The following is a 17,501-nucleotide window of genomic DNA, read 5'->3' as shown; positions in this document are numbered from 1 at the left end:
GTTTTTCTTTTTAAGATTTATTTTATTTATCTGAAAGGCAGAGTTAACAGAGGGAAAGAAGGAGAGAGAGAGAGAGAGAGAGAGAGAGAGAGAGAGAGAGAGAGAGAGAGATTCTATCCGCTGGTTCAGAGCCAGGAGCTTTATCTGGGTAAATGGAGCAGCCAGGAATCAGACTGGCACCCATGGGATGCCAGTGCAACTTTACCTGCTACGCCACAATGCCGGCTGTGTTCTTTTCACTACGAATCCTGAGTGTCGATCTGGTATTTTAAATTGTGAGTGGGATGGAGGGAAGAGAAGATGAGCAGGTGGAGGCCGGTGGTCTGGTGTCACGGGGGCTGGCAATGCTCGGAAGCCCAGGAACCAGGCCTCACTGAGTGAGCCCCTCAGTGGCCGGGACCCAGCCCACCAGGGAGGACTCCCGTCCCTGGAGATGGCGAACAAGACCTGGGCAGGCCAGAGCCCCAAGGGACTGGGGGTGACAGGTTTCCAAGGCAGACAGTCAGGCCCAGGAAATAAGATGAGACGAGGACCAGGGTATCAGGACTGAGACACAGAGAAGAACCTGTCTGGCCGTCAACATGGCAGGTGCTGGGAGTCTAGGGTGCTTGGGCTCGCTCCTTGCCTCCCTGTTGTGTGAGCAGAGGATCAAGACCTGGCTAGCCTAGCAGACAAGGGCCACAGGGAAGCAAAACTGGAACCCGAGAGGTTTGACAGACACTAGGTCAGCACCAGCTCTGAGCTCTGAGAGATGCAGAGCAGCCTCTTCCTTCAACACGCCTGCTCTCTGTGGCCGACACTGTGGCACAGCGGGTAAAGCTGCCGCCTGCAGTGCCGGCATCCCATATGGGCGCTGGTTCAAGTGCGGGCTCCTCTTCTTCTGATCCAGCTCTCTGCTGTGGCCTGGGAAAGCAGAAGAAGATGGCCCAAGTGCTGGGTCCCTGCAACCGCATGGGAGATCAGGAAGAAGCTCCTGGCTCCCGGCTCCTGGTTTCTGATCAGCACCATTTGGGGAATGAACCAGCAGATGGGAAACCTCTCTCTCTCTCTCTCTCTCTCTGCCTCTGCCTTTCAAATAAATAAATAAATCTAAAAAAAAAAAAAAAAACTGGTCTGGAGACAAAATGTGCACGGAGGCTGTCCAGAGCTGTTCCTTGCAACAAACACCATGCTGCCAATGAAACAGCCGGAGAGGAGAGCCTCCGTGTTCCGACCCAGGAGCCAGCACTTCTCACCTCCTTTTCCTGTCTGCCTCATGCCCAGAACATGGCCCCTGCGTGGGCAAAGCCATCGGGGGCCCCAGGCAGCGAGCACGAGGACAGCCCTGCGTTCTAAGGATGGCAGAGCACCAAGGTGGAAAAGAACGAGGCTGACTGAAGGTTCCCCTGCGTCACCGTCCCCAGAATTCTGATCTCCCAAATAAAACAACCAAACACACTCTGCCCTGACGAGCCTCCCCACTGGGACTGGCATGCACAACTTCTGGTCGTTGGAATACTGCAGAACTCAAAACTCACAGCTCTTCAATCCAACAGGAGCACAAAATGAGTTCAATACGCTCCCCTGAGACTCCCGCTTGAAGCCATCACTTCCCCACAAACAAAATCAACAAAACTCATCCTCAAATAAAATCACCTTTGAGGACTCTGGGGGACTCGACGTGTGTACACCCGACTGCACGCTGCCTGACCACATCCTGACTGTCCCCACTGTGCAGATGGGAACACTGAGGTTCAGGACTTCCCCAGGCCCAAACAGTGCATTCGGATAATCCATTACAAAACACATCTGTCATCCTCAAAATTACTAAAATAACTTTGAATCTATGACACAAAGAACACTTACAATCAGCTTAAAAATGTTTAGTCAACTTAAAAAAAAAATCACTTACTTTGAAAAATCTGAAACAAAAAGTTGGTGTCATTTGACGAGCATGCAGTTAAGACAATTAAAAAACACTTCCCAAATGCTTGCGTGGACCCCTGCCGGCACGCGCTGCTGCTGTTCAGGAATCACTGCGAACTTCCCACTGATTTCTCTACGTGGGAGAAACTCACTGTCAACATCTTGTAAGAAAATCAAGTTATTCAACTTAGCGGATCGCTCCTGGAAGCAAAATTGTGTCTGTGTGTTTCCTCGGATCTGAACCTGCCAGCTGTGAGAACTGTTTGTAAAGCAACACACACAAGTGGCAGTGACACCATCTACCTTCTCCACCACCACGGAGAGCGGGTCACCCTGGAGTCCCTCTGAGGAAGCTCGGGCTTTCTTAACTCAATCCACTGCTCGTATCCTCCCAGGATGCTACTCTCCGAGAGTCCCGCAACCATCACTACATTACACACGTATGTTTCACACCACTGGATTTAACATCATATCCAATAAAATTCTCAGCAGGAATACTGCTATTAAATGACTTCATTAAAACATAACCACACTAATTAATAGTCAAGTACGGAGGAGCACTTGAGAGCAGCAGAGTTATCCATCCTCAGATGCCCTCTGCTAGTTCCAGCAAACGAAACAACAGTCTTGGAAAAAAGTCTAGGAAGGTTCTAGAAGCCACAGCCCCACCAACAATGCCCAGGCTTGTCTGACACTCGCTCCCCATCACGTCATCTCTCAGCCATTTTCCAATGGAGTGTCAACTGACGCCAGCTCCTCCCTCCCTTGTGCCTGTAACAACACGACTGGAAGTGGTGCATTTTCATTCCACACTTAATAACTAACCGCCACCCAGCCCCGTCAGAGGGCCCCTACTCACACAATCTTCCACCTTCAGTCCAGGGATGAACTTTCAACCACAAGGGAAAAAACGAACCCCAGATGAAAGAACGTCGGCAGACTTTAATATAGAGCTACTGTCGCCTGGGCCCGCCACGGATCCCCGCAGTGGGTGCATGGACGCAGCACTCGACCCCGCTTCCTGGACTGCAGGCCCTCGCCGAGTTCCTTTCTGGGAGTCTCTGAGCAGGGGAGCCACCTGCCCAAGTTTATGCCCTTCCCCACGTCGAACGACCAGCTGATTCGAGGGTACAAGGCCTCTTGCCCAGACTCTGCCTGTGCAGAAGGCCGTGCTACCTGGCTACCCCTAAGACCAGCCCAGGACTTTGTTCAGACCGACGGGAATGCTGTAAGACCAGCCAAGCTGTGTCCCAGTTCACCTTCCCCAAGCCTAACCGGGCTACCCAGCTCGCTCACAGTGGCCCCTGTCCCCAAATCCCCACGACTGTGTCTCCTGGGGACCCAGACTCGGGACAGACCTCCGCCCCCAAGGACCCAGCCTCAAGCAAAGGTGCAAAGAGAGCCCGTTCTACATAGTTTGGCTTTCTGTAAAGAACAAGTTAACATTCTAGATTAAAGATCCAGTTCTTCTCTGTGTCAAAGATAGTAAATAAAATGTAGGCTTCACACTGGAAGAACTATCTTTGAAGCCCCTAGGGTCACCCACTTTAGTAACAAGACAGCCTCGGCCGAGAGGCTTCCAAGTCTAGCTCACAGCCTGCGCTGACTGAGGTCATTAAGCCAGGTCAGAATTTAGGGTCTCTCACACCACACTACGTTCAAGCGTCCTATTACCCACCAGCTCTCCTCACAGAAGGAATGGGAAAATGGATTTCTGCACATGTTTTCTGGAGAGAGGCTGCTATGGACTGACTGGTGTGTCCTCCCACCCCATTCACAACACAAAGCGACAGAACAGGATCTTCACAGGCCACTAGGGTTGAGTGAGGTCAGCAGGGTGAGACCCTTGTAAGAAGAGGGGTCTCTTTCTCTCTGTGCCCCATGGAGATGTGGGGGGAAGAGACCATGCAAGCCAGGAAGAGAGCCTACTGCTGCAACTGCACCCGGCAGCACCTCAATCTGGGGACGGCCCAGCCTCCTGAAGTGTGAAAACACAAATTCCTATCACTTAGACCACCCAGTCTGCACTGCTTTGTTTTGGCAGCCTGCACAGATCAAGTCGGGGGTCAGGGTCAATGTGACACACAATGCCAGGTGCCTGCATTGTGGCTTAGCGGGCTATGCTGCGGCCTGCAACACCATAGGCACCAGGTCAAGTCCCGGCTGCTCCACTTCCGATCCAGCTCCCTGCTAATGCACCTGTGAAAGCAGTAGAATATGGACCAAGTCCCATTCTCTCACAGTGGCCTCAACTGTCCTTGAGCTCCTGCACCTACATGCGAGACCTGGAAGAAGTTCCTGGCTCCTGGCTTCAGCCTGGCCTAGCCCCAGCCATTGTTGCCATTTGGGGAGTGAACTAGCAGACGGAGATTTTTTTTTAAAGATTTTATTTATTTATTTAAAAGTCAGAGTTACATAGAGAGAGAAGGAAAGGCAGAGAGAGTGGTCTTCCATCCACTGGTTCACTCCCCAGATGGCTGCAATGGCCAGAGCTGTGCTGATCCAAAGCCAGGAGCCAGGAGCTTCCTCTGTGTCTTCCCATGCAGGTGCAGGGGCCCAAGGACTTGGGCCATCTTCTACTGCTTTCCCAGGCCATCAGCAGAGACCTGGATTGGAAGTGGGGCAGCCGGGACTTGAACCGGCACCCATATGGGATGCCAGCACTGCAGGCAGCAGCTTTACCGGCTATACCACGGTGCCAGCCCCAGATGGAGATCTTGATACCTCCCTCCCTCCCTCCCTCCCTCCCTCCCTCTCTCTCTCCTCTCCCCTCTCCACCCCCAGCTCATTCTCTAACTCTGCTTTTCAAAAATAATTAAATCCTTTGACAACTGTATGTACCGTCAGTCGACTGAGGGGCCACATCCCATTGAACAGCAGCAGACCTAAGCGCTGCTCGACGACGCCACACACCCAGGCCGCAGCGTCTCCCCTTCAGCGCTCGGCCCTCCCTTGTTCTAGCATCTTTCCTTCTGCCCGCAGAGTCAGTGTCCTTGACCTGAGTGCCAGGCACTGCTGTCCAGCCGGGTGCTGGCCTGGGGTCTACTCAGGGAAGACCTGGGGGAGCTCCACTGAGTGAGGAGCCCCTAGAATAGCAGATAAGGTGACCAGTCAGCAACCCTGTATGGAAATGAGTAAAGAAACCAACAGGGAACGAGATAGCAACCTACCTCAGAGTGGACGCATCCCCTGAGAGAATCCTGAGGGTAGCAGGGCACTGAAGCCCAACGACGGTCACTTGTGGGCCTACATGGCCTGAAGGTACCCATGGCAGACTCATGAGCCATTGGAGGCCCCTCCTGGGCACCGCCGTATTGATCGGGGCCCACCCTACTGCACTGTGACTCAGCATCACTGGTGACAGCCGCCCTGACAATTTCTAAATGAGGCCCCATCTGGAGGTACTGGAGGCTGGAGGGGCCGGAGAGAGCAATTTACCCACAACTGTAGGCAAAGGCCTGGGGCGCTGGGCAGCTGGGAGCAGGGAGGCTGTACAGCGACACTGTCCTGGGCCACGGCCACGACCTCGCCCACTGGACTATGAGACTAGGAGGCCACAGCCTGGAGGGGCCACCTGGCGCCACGGCTCAGCAGTCAGCGGCCAGGCACAGGAGCTGGCATGCCTGTGCCTATGTTCAGCTGCCACCACGGGACCAGAGACAAGTCACCTAAACGGACTTCTCCTTCATTGCCTAACTCTCAAACAGGACCAGCAGCGAGACCTATCCCACGGGGTTCTGAGAACTGAACACATTAGCAAACTGAAGTGCTGGGGGTGGGGTGGGGATGTCCTCACTCCGCGGATGGAGACACAGACTCACGTAGGCTGCCCCGATCATCGAGGAACAGAGCCCAAGCCGCTCCACAGAAACCTGAAGTTGTACCGCTGCTGGCACCAGATGACTGACTTGATGCCAGAATTACACAAAGGGAGTATGAGGAGAAAGGCAATGTCTACCAAGTTTTCTTCTGAGGAGTGCTGGGGACGACCAGCTCTCAATTCCAAGAAGGATTAAGGGGCTGGCACTGTGGCACAGCAGGTAAAGCCACCACCCATGACACCAGCATCCCACATGAGTGCCAGTTTGAGTCCCGGCTGCTCCACTTCTAATCCGGCTCCCTGCTGACGCAGCAGAGGACGGGCCAAGCACTTGGGCCCCTGCCACCCACATGAGAGGCCTGGATAGAGTTCCAGGCTCCTGGCTTCCCTGGCCCAGGCCCAGCCATTGTGGCCATTCACAGAGTCAACCAATGGATAGAAGATCTCTCTGTCACTGTACCTTTTAAATAAATATATTTTTAAAAGGATTAAGAATACAGAAGAGTTAAAAACAGGAAAAAAATAGCCAAGAGGTCTTTTTCCAGGTTTCCCGCCAATACAGAGCATGAACAGGAGAGAGCACCCGGAGCTAAGAGAAGCAAAGCTGAGCAGACACGGCTGCGCCAGCTTCTGTTTCTTGTCGTCCACACCTTGTCTCCGCCGGCTGCAAAGCTACTCCCGAGGACCCAAGATAACGCTGAGGAGGCACGCACCGCGCAAAGGACCTCCAGCACTTCTGTCATCTTAATGCTTTAAAAATATTTTCTGAGGCTTCTTTGGGGGGTTATCTATATTGCTGTCTACAGTAAAAATATCCAATGTTATGTTTCACCCTGAGGAACAAAATTTCATTTTGGTGGCACTGCTGTTTGCTTTCCTGAGTTATCTCACAGAGGAAATGGGGAAAGACAAGCAGAGGCAAACAGGGTCAGGGAAGACGGCTTGAGACCTGGGCTTCCTCACCAGGGTGGCTGAGTGCCGAGCCCCACATGGTGTCCCCTGGCTGCCCTCGGCACCCAGCCCCTCTCCCAGGCTCACGCTGATCAGCACGTGCTGAAGTCATCAACTGTGGCACAGAAGGAGCGGAGAGAAAGCAAAATTTCCCTTCCTTTTCCCCTTCCCCTTCTGTGCTACACACAGTCCAAGGATAAAGACAATGAGGTATTATGTATCTGCTCAGGATCATAAAGAATTACCTTGGGGCCAGCCCTGTGGCACAACGGGTTGGGCTGCCATCTGCAGGGCCAGCATCCCAAGTGGGCGCCAGTTCAAGTCTCAGTGGCTTCACTTCCAATCCAGCCCCCTGCCATGGCCTGGGAAAGCAGCTTGGGCCCCTGCACCCATGTGGGAGACCAGGATAAAACTCCTGGCTTTGGGGGCCGGCACTGTGGCACAGCGGGTTAAAGCCCTGGCCTGGAGCGCCAGTATCCCATATGGGTGCCAGTTCAAGATCCACTGCTCCACTTCTAATCCAGCTCTCTGCTATGGCTGGGAAAGCAGTAGAAGATGGCCCAAGTCTTTGGGCCTCTGCACATGCGTGGGAGACCCAGAAGAAGCTCCTGGCTCCTGGCTTTGGGATCAGTGCAGCTCCGGCCGTTGCAGCCAATTGGGGAGTGAACCATCGGATGGAAGACCCCTCTCTCTCTCTGTCTCTCTCTCTCTCTCTCTCTGCCTCTCCTCTCTCTGTGTAACTCTGACTTTCAAATAAATAAATCTTTAAAAAAAAAAAAACTCCTGGCTTTGGCTTGGCCCAGCCCTGCTCACTGGGGCTATTTGGGAAATAATACAGTGGATGGACAATCTCTCTCCTCTCAATCTGTCTCTCCCTCTCTCGTTGTAGCTCTTTCAAATAAATAACTCTTTTTAAAAAGAAAGAATATTTTTGGGAATATGCAGGAACACTACACCTAGAATTCCAAATCGACAGTCACTGACTCCGTGCCTTTCACAGAAACCTGGGCCACAGATGACGCACACAAAGCTCGCACAGACACACGCACGAGTCCACTTCAAAACATCCATGGGGAAGTGAATTAAAGCATGCGTTCATGTTGGTGAAAAAGTGCAGATTTTTTCATAATTTGAATTTTCCATGAACTTTCTGCAGATCCCTTGGATACATGAATTTTGAAAATTTTTGCACCAAAATAAGTTTGTCTTTGAATTCCATTTGCTATGAACTTTTAAACTCACACATACGCACTTACCCATACAAAACACCCGGAGCAGAGGCAGCAGTGCCGCACCCAGGCGCTGTCTGTCCGTGCTCACGGTCACTGAGCAGTGCTTCTTACACACCTACCTCTCCAGCTCCCCCCCCTCCCCGTGCCCTTACGCCTCTGCTTTAAAGCCACAAAACTCCTCATCTAGGTCCCCAAGGTAGACCAATCTAGAGCCCCAGCCCACGTATTTTATCACGGGTTCTGTTGTGGGCTAGGTCAGACCCACACTCCTATCCCAGCTCTTGCCTCTAACTTCGAGAATTCTAAGTGCAGGCACAAGCACAGCGTGCAGCATGATAAGGCTTATTTACGGAGTGAGGGGAACGCACAGGCACGTGAGTGGGCCAGTTAGGGGAAAGAGGCACTTCCACATTCTGCTTTCCCCGGGTCCACAGCGGGGCGGGGGGGGGGGGGGTGCCTCCGCCCCTCCACCAAACTTCCTATGAACTTTGAAAATGGGAGTGGTTACCTAGTACTGTCCCCAGGTCCCAGTAAGGTGAGGCGCATCCTGGGGAGGGGCATCTGATTGACAGGTGCGCTGATAGGGTTACACGGGGTTGGGGAGGTGCAGGCTCCAGCTCATGAACTATCTATCTCCCTGATTTCTCCCACATCAGCTCTGCTGTGGTGGGGCACAGATTCTGTGTAGGACATTTTGGGGGGAGGGGGTGAGGAGCAGGAAGCCCCCACCCTTGCTAGTTCACATCTGCCCCTTCAGTGCAGCGTGGACCCTCCTTGGATGCCATCCCACACACTGTCGAGGATGCCCTAAAGCTGGCCCCAAAGGTGTCAGGGTCACAGGTGTGCAGTGGCCCTTGTCCTAAGGCCCTGGCAACTAAGGCCTAAGGCCCAGTGTGCCTGAAACGAGCAACTTATGTCCCCCCCCCCACCACCACCACCTTAGCTTCTGTATTTGCAAGGGAAGAACAAAGGCTTTGCCTCGAAGTTCCTGAGGTTCTCTCCATGTCACAGCTTCTGATTCCCTAGGACTCCATCTGCCATGGGGTGAAGCAGGCTAAGAACACCAGGTAAATCCAGCTTTTTATAATTTTTTTGGTAGTCCCCTCTTATTCATAGTGTGACTTCTGGAAAATAATTTCTCTGAAAATGTAAAACAGGGACACACTCATACCTGACGGTCACCATGAGGCTGGGGTTCGGTGGCCCCTGGCTACCACCTGTCATTATTGTGGGGTTGCCTGTCACCTCCATGGTCTGAAGCAGAGCCGTCCCACCACAGTGGACCTACGTGATATGCACAATGAATGTCTCTGCTCCTCGTCAGAACAATCCAGAAGGGATCCTGTATACACAATTTTCAAGTGTTTATGGAACACTATGCAAAAAAAAAAAAAGATATGGCCCTGTCTTTCAAAAACTTTTTCAGTTTAGTTGAGGGAAACAGTAGACTACACATGAATGTTTTATTGCACTATTAGAATACTAAGCTCAAATAGCTAAAGGAGTCCTAACTGTATTGGCTAGGACTGCTCAGAAGGTACCCGAGCTTCTCACGCAGGCTCCCCTGGCTGGGGGCGACCCGTGGGCTGGTACTGGGGCAGTGTCCTCAAAGAACACAGCTTCTGGCACCAAACAAGAACCCCAGGATCACAGCCAAAGGGCTGCTCTGGGCGGAGGTTCCGAATGCAGGGCCAAGGTCGGAGCCAAGAAAGCAAGAACACCAGAGTGAAAACCTCAAGAGACCGATGGAAAAGCCTCCACGACTTGGTGTGGGAGAGGCATGAGGTGCTCCCGGCGGGGCGGGGAGCAGGCACGGAGGGCGCTTTGGTGCGTGGGGGACCTGGCTGGGAAGGGGTTGGTGACAAGGTAAGGGCTATGAAGGTGGATGTAGACAGCCCAGGCGGGAAAGGGGAGGAGTGTGTGAACACAAAGAAACGAAGGCTCCAGCAGAGAACACACCTGTACCCGGTGCAGAGTGCCGGGGGAGATAGGAACACAGCATGCTGGCTGCTCAGTCTCTCCACACCCGGCCTAGGGACCAGCAAGCAAAATCCAGCGGTCACTCACACACTTCCCACTAGGGACCCATGCCACTGACAGCAGTGGAAACCCAGAGGCAGCAGCCACGGCTGGTACCCATACCGGAAGAGCAGGCAGGGTAAGAGCAGCTATGCCCTGGGAGCTTTGCCATGAGCCGCTGAGATGAGGTAGGTACTGCCCCTGCGTGTCCTTGCTGCCCACGGTCACTTCATCACACTGGGCCACTGCCCCGGGGACATGCTCCACCTTCTCCCACCCCGCCGCTCCCACAGCCTCCTCCGGGCCCACTCTCAGGAAAGAGGCCTGCACTGCTCGCCCTGCAGCCCCAGCGCCCTTGGTTAAAGACGGGTCTGGGGACTTCACTCCCCTACTGCACAATCCTAGCTAGATGCCCAGGGCCCTAGGGACCAAGGCACTTCTCACCGAGGCTGCAGGCCTCGGGCTCCAGACTCTGTCAGGCTTGCACAGGTACCAAACCTGACCACAGGCAGCTCTGGGCCTCCACACGTGCTGCTGACCTCACCTAGGGGGTCGCACAGGCAGCTGACCTCAACTGCACGGTCTTATGCACTGCTGACCCCGCCTACGTGGTCTCATGTGATGCTGACCCCACCTACATGAGCTCACATGACACTGACCCCGCCTACACGGCCTTACCCCCTCTTTTCCACCCGGCCCTGACCTTCATCGCACCCCTCCCTGACATCCTTCCTACCCGACAACTTGATCTCACTTCTGTGAGATCTTCTGGGACACTTATCACCCTTGTGCTGTCGCTGGTAGAATTCTGTCTCCCTGACCGTGTCCACAGCAAATAGCACATCTCCTATGTCCCTGATTCTCTGTGCACAACACTGGTGGGTACTGACTAGTGTTCTGTTTAAGGAAAAGAAGGAAAAACTATGAAAGTAAAACAGAAGAAAGGGAGAAGGGGGTGTCTAATCCTGTAAGAGGTTGGGTAAGCAACTCCCTTTCAGTCAAACTGTTGGCGAATGAAGAAAGAGAGGAGGAAGAGGAAACAAAAAGGAGAGGAGATGGAGGGGGGACTGTACCGGAAGTTTAACAGTGCACATAATTACTATGGTCGTGAATGAAAGATGCTACCTGATTTTTCTGATTTTTTATATTACTGCTGGAATCACAGCGTGGCAGACAACTGCCCAAGTCTAGACACGAGCATCCCGTGTGGGCGCTGGTTCCAGTCCCAGCTGCTCCACTTCCGACCCAGCTCCCTGCTATGGCCTGGGAAAGCAGTAGAAGATGGCCAAGACCTCAGGCCCCTGCACCCACGTGCAAGACCAGTAGGAAGCTCCTGGCTCCTGGCTTCAGCCTGGCTCAACCCTGGCCATTGCAGTGATTTGAGGCGTGAACACAGATCTGTGTGTGTGTGTGTAACTCTTAAATAAATAACCTTTAGAAAGAATTACACCCAGGTCTAAGTGTTCACAGCCTTTTCTCCTCTCTACCTCCCTCCCCAGTGTGAGGGTAGGAGGGCACATGAACAGCCAAGAAGGACGAATCAGACTTCGAAAGAACAAAATGGAACCAAGCGCTACCTGTAGGAGAGAGCACAGTGCGGAGCAGGAGCTGGCCAACATTTCAGGTCAAGAAGGGAAGTACGGGGCCGGCCCTGCGGCACAGCAGGTAATCCCACAGCCTGTAGTGCCAGCATCCCACATGGCCACCAGTTCGAGTCTCGGCTGCCCCCATTTCTAACCCATCTCCCTGCAAATGGCCTGGGAAAGCCGGGGAAGGTGACCCAAGTGCTTGGACCCCTTCATCCTCATGGGGACCAAGAAGAAGCTCCTGGCTCAGGCCTGCCCCAACCCCAGCTGTAGTGGCCATCTGGGGAGCCAATCAGCAGATGGAGGGTCTCTCTCTATCGGTCTTTCCCTCTAACTCTGCCTTTCAAGTAAATAAATTTTTTTTTCCACAAAAAAGTGAGGAACAGACATTTTAGACTTTGAGGGCCACACATCATCTCTGTCAAATCTCTTTATTTTCTGTACAACACTTAAAAAATGTGAAATGCATGCTTTGCCAAGGACTACACCTAACAGGTGACAGGTCAGATCTGGCTGGCAAGCCATCGCCTGCCCATCCCTGGAAAGAGCAGGAAAAGAGCACCAAAGAGCTCGGAAGCCTGCAAGGAGTTTCAGTTGAGAGATGTGAGGGCAGGGAAGACAGGGAGCGCGGGGGAGCCGCAGACAGGGAATTTCCAGAACGATTGTCATGGGGCCTGGGCGGGGCGTGGATGGGGCCTGGATGGGGCCTGGATGGGGCCTGGATGGCGCCTGGATGGGGCCTGGACGGGACTTGGACGGGACCTGGACGGGGCCTGGACGGGGCCTGGATGGGGACTGGATGGGGACTGGACAGGGCCTGGAGGGGACCTGGACGGGGCCTGGACGGGGACTGGATGGGGCCTGGACGGGGCCTGGCCGGGGCCTGGATGGGGCCTGGACGGGGACTGGACGGGGCCTGGACGGGGACTGGATGGGGCCTGGACGGGGCCTGGACGGGGCCTCCTCTCTTGTCCTTCAAGAGCCACTGGACTGAGTTTCTTGGAAGCACGACTGGGTCGGTGCATGCTGGACCAGTTTGGGTGGCAACTGTCTGGTCACACCCAGAGCATGACCCTCGAGATGGTCAAAGGAGGGCAGTGGCCACCTGCGTGCATCTGGCCTCCAACCATCCCTGGCTCCACGACGAGGACTCAAAGGCCACCCGCCTCCTCCTCTTCCTATGTCAGTCACGCCTGCCTCTGCCGTTCCAGCTGAGAGAGGCAGAGGGCTTGTGCTGTTTATCCACTGTCACAGCTCCTTGGGTAAACAGTACGTTTAGTGCCACTCCGTGCTGCACCCTTGAGTCAGCATCCGGGACCAGGACCTAATGACAACCTGGAGCATGCACAGTGGCGCTGTGGTTAACCTGAACCTGGAAGGCCCACACCCTGTCAGAGCACCTGCTGAGTCCTGGCTCCTCTGCTCGGATCCAGCTTCCTGCTGACGCGCACCAGAGAGGCAGCAGCTGATGGCTCAAGTGCTTGGGTTGCTGCCACCCCCTTGGGGAATTCGACTGAGTTCTGAGCTCCTGGCTTTAGGCTGTCCAGCCCCAGCTGATGGGTGCATTTGAGGAGTGAACCAGCAGATAGAAGATCTGAGTCTGTCCATCTGTCTCTTTTTCAGAGAAAATGAAAATAAGTTTTTAAAAATTTTAACCCCCACTAGAGTCCTGGAATAACATAAAAGCATGCTTGGGGAAAAAAATGAGTAACTTAAAAATGGCCTTCACCCTGTTTCCTGTCATTTCTCACCACAATAATCTTGCATAGCAAGTGCTCCTGTGCACGAGGGAACCGAGGTTCAGTGCGCTGGAGCGACTCTTCCAAGGCCAGAGCCGGTAAGGGGCTGCAGGGCTGACACTGCCCCCACACTCTCACAGAGTCTCCCCACGACAGCAGCCCCACGGCTCTCTCCAGCAATGGCAGCCCCACGGCTCAGACACAGGGCTCAGCGCCGGGCCCTCGGCTCTCTCCAGCAACGGCAGCCCCACAGCTCAGACACGGGGTACAGGGCTCAGCGCCGGGCCCTCGGCTCTCTCCAGCGACAGCAGCCCCATGGCTTGAAAAACCCGAAGGACCCTTACTCCGGTGTTTGGTGTGCTTTGTGACAAGTGTGGCTAAGAGCTAACTGCAGATCTTTTGTTTCTGTGCACATTAGCTTTGCTTGCTAACACCTAAGGATAAATCTTGTAACATTCTAGAAACTGGGGTTTGAAAAGCCGGCATGTGGGAACAAGTGCCAGATGTCTCTTCCCCCAAGATTAGCTAACACACTCTAAGTTTCCAGTTCCCGAGAGTTTCAGTTCTCCCAATGTTTCCCCCAGAAAAGAAACTAATTGTAACTCCCGCCCTGGGCAGCCTCTCCCCATCTAAAGGACCCAATGAGTACTCATGGCAACCTTTAAACTAGCCAGTCAAGCCAAAGCCCGCGAAATATGTTAATCTTGTGGGTTTTGCCTTTAAAAGTTGCCTGTAACTGCGGCTCAGGGCTTCTCTTTGCCTCAAGTGACAGGGAGCCCGTTTGCGCAAACGCCTAATAAAAATCCTCTTGCTTTTGCATCTACCAGTCTGGAGTTTGGGTCTTTGGGCGACCACCTGAGCGCTTTGGATTCCCAAACTTGGGGTCCTCCAGGCTCAGACACGGGGCTCAGCGCAGGGCCCTCGGCTCTCTCCAGCAACGGCAGCCCCACGGCTCAGACACGGGGCTCAGCGCAGGGCCCTCGGCTCTCTCCAGCTTGCCCCAGTTCACAGGCAGGCTGCACAGCCTTCCTTATCTGCGGCCCAAGCTGGGTCCAGGCACCAGGTCCTGGGAGCCATCAGAACACCTGGGGCCAGTCCATCCTCCCCTCTGATTGACCCTGAGGTCCTGTGGGTATTTCGCCCGACCCGACCCCTCAACCAGGTCAGGTTGTCCCTGCAGGACCCCTTCGGTCGGGGGCAAGAGAAGTGAAACTACAGTAGGAAGCCAAGCTCCGAAATCACGTGAAAGGGCTGAAAAAAGGCAAATGGCTGGACACCACACCTCCACATCTGAGGACCTCAAGGGCGCTCTTGTAAAACTGAAGGAAGGAACAGAGAGCTCAGAGGGAGACGAGGCAAGGCAGGCCCCGCTGAGGAGCTGAAGAGGGGCTCGATGAGCTGTTTGCTGTCATTGAGCCTCACATGCAGATCACGGTATGACTGGTCAACAAGTTCAACAGCTCCTCCTCCAGCCTGGAAGACTGTTGCATTCTTTTTTTTTTTTTTTCTTGACAGGCAGAGTTAGACAGTGAGAGAGAGAGAGACAGAGAGAAAGGTCTTCCTTTCATTGGTTCAGTCCCCAAATGGCCGCTACGGCCACCACTGCGCCGATCCAAAGCCAGGAGCCAGGTGCTTCCTCCTGGTCTCCCATGCGGGTGCAGGGCCCAAGCACTTGGGCCATCCTCCACTGCACTCCCGGGCCACAGCAGAGAGCTGGACTGGAAGAGGAGCAACCGGGACAGAATCCAGCGCTCCATCCAGGACTAGAAGCTGGGGTGCCGGCGCTGCAGGCAGAGGATTAGCCTAGTGAGCCACAGCACCGGCGCTGTACTCTTTGGTCTAGAATATTCTGTCCGTCAGGTGGATGATGTGCAGGCCCTACTTTTCTTTGCAGGGCTTCAGGTGGTGACCAATGGACTGCACAGCACAGAGTCCCTGGGGAAGGACTCTGCTGCATTTGTGCGGGGGTTGCCTTTTCTAGCAACCCAAAGGTCCAGGCGGAGGCCATTGAGGGGGGAGCCCTACAGAAGCTGCTGGTCATCCTGGCCATGGAGCAGCCTCTCTCTGCAAAGAAGGTCCCATGTGTGCTGTGTTCCCTGCTCTGGCACCTCGCCCGTGCCCAGCCTCAGCTCCTGAAGCCGGTGCAGAACAGAGAGGTGCTGGCCATGCGCACGGTCACCCTGCTCTAGGACATGGTCACTCAGGACATGCTTGCTGAGCGGGAGGCTGAGCCGACCCACAACACATCCCAGAGAAGCTGTAGTAGTATCGCTGTGGCAGCCAGGCCTGCAGGAACAGGGCTGGTGTGAGATCACAGCCCATGAGACAGTGTCTGAGCACGACGCCCACGAGGAGGTGCTGCAGACCCTGGTCACCTCCTGGTCACCTGCCGGACCACCACCATCAGGATCCCCAGCTCAGCAGGACGCTGGCCATCCTGGAGCTATGGGAGGCTGAGGACGAGGGCTACTCCTGGGAGCCGCTGGCTCCACTGATGGCCTGCAGAAGGAGCTGAGCTGAGGCTGCCCCTGACGCCACGGCTGGACCGGGCACCGATGTAAGGCACAGGGGCACTGCCCTGGGGGGCTCTTCAGGGGACAACGGCAGGAAGGAAGATATCCCTATTGGGGCATGAGCACCATCTGGGCTGTGCTGGTGTGGCCATGCAGTAAGACGTAAGAAAAAAATCCACAGCCAGATTTAGAGTGGGAAGAGGGTTCAGAAATCTTCGAGTCCAGTCACCTCCTCTGACACGTGAGAAAGACCACGTACTCCTAGTGAACACGTCTCGACATTCTCTCATGGTAGGTTCATTCCCCAGAGAGCTTCTAAAAAGACACATTTCTTTCTAAAAGCAGAGGTACTATGAAATTGGCAAGAGTCCTGCTCCACACATCTCCCCTCATTTCTGCTCTCCATATGGGCACTGCCCCTCTGACATGGGGGTGCTGCCTCAGGAACTGTCAGCTGTCACATGGGCACTGCCCCTCTGAGATAGGTGTACCACCTTGGGAACCATCAGCTGTCACGTGGGCACTGCCCCTCTGAGGTGGGGGTGCCGCCTGGGAACTGTCAGCTGTCACGTGGGCACTGCCCCTCTGAGGTGGAGGTGCCACCTGGGAACTGTCAGCTGCCACGTGGGCACTGCCCCTCTGAGGTGGAGGTGCCACCTGGGAACTGTCAGCTGTCACGTGGGCACTACCCCTCTGAGGTGGGGGTGCCACCTGGGAACTGTCAGCTGTCACGTGGGCACTGCCCCTCTGAGGTGGAGGTGCAGTCTTGGGAACTGTCAGCTGCCACGTGGGCACTGCCCCTCTGAGATAGGTGTACCACCTTGGGAACTGTCAGCTGTCACGTGGGCACTGCCCCTCTGAGGTGGAGGTGCAGTCTTGGGAACTGTCAGCTGCCACGTGGGCACTGCCCCTCTGAGATAGGTGTACCACCTTGGGAACTGTCAGCTGCCACGTGGGCACTGCCCCTCTGAGGTGGAGGTGCAGTCTTGGGAACTGTCAGCTGCCACGTGGGCACTGCCCCTCTGAGGTGGAGGTGCAGTCTTGGGAACTGTCAGCTGCCACGTGGGCACTGCCCCTCTGAGGTGGATGTGCAGTCTTGGGAACTGTCAGCTGCCACGTGGGCACTGCCCCTCTGAGTGGGGGTGCCACCTGGGAACTGTCAGCTGTCACGTGGGCCTCCCGCTCCTGCCTGAAGTCCATCAGCATGCAGGATGGCCCAGGGCTGGCGAGGGCAAGGTTCACAGGCAGAGGTCAGCGGTCCCGCTCCCCGGCAGGTTTAGGGGAAGGGGTATGAGATGTGGCCCGGCAGGGGTCCTGCAAGCATGCACCTGGCCCTTACCTGGGGGTGGGGGATGCCGAGAGATGAGCAAAGGGGACTAGGAGGAGGAAGGAAAACGGCAGCCACCCCGGAAACCAAGGTCCAGCAATACGGAGTGAGCGCGCTGTAAGCACGACACGGAACACAGGCCGCATCTCACAACAGTGCTCTTCAGTCACATGTCGGCCCCCAGATCCCACCCGTCTGTAATTACGACGAAACCGAGAGCCCCCTTTCAGGAGACGCAGGCCCACGGGGTGGCGGGCAACCCCGGGCAACCCCCCGGCCGCTGGGGTCCGTGGGTCTCTGCCTCTGCTTTCTTCTCCTTTCTGGTGTGTAACCTTTGCAAGAAGAACACGTGTGGCAGGCCGACGAGTCTGGCGAGCACGCATAAATTGTGGAAATATCTAGGTTCCAG

At 54.9% G+C, this 17,501-nt stretch overlaps 1 protein-coding gene and 1 pseudogene across 1 annotated transcript in view; one reads left to right on the top strand and one right to left on the bottom strand.

Annotated features, from left to right (window-relative positions):
• MCC (MCC regulator of WNT signaling pathway) overlaps window positions 1-17,501 on the bottom strand; it is a 446,585-nt gene that overhangs the window by 378,555 nt on the left and 50,529 nt on the right. The window lies entirely within an intron of this gene.
• Window positions 582-15,709, top strand: LOC133758205 (nucleotide exchange factor SIL1-like; annotated as a pseudogene).

This window comes from Lepus europaeus, chromosome 4, assembly GCF_033115175.1.
Source record: "Lepus europaeus isolate LE1 chromosome 4, mLepTim1.pri, whole genome shotgun sequence".
Taxonomy (NCBI): Eukaryota; Metazoa; Chordata; class Mammalia; order Lagomorpha; family Leporidae; genus Lepus; species Lepus europaeus.
The sequence above is the reverse complement of the archived record's forward strand: the minus strand, read 5'-3'. Positions and strand labels throughout refer to the sequence as shown.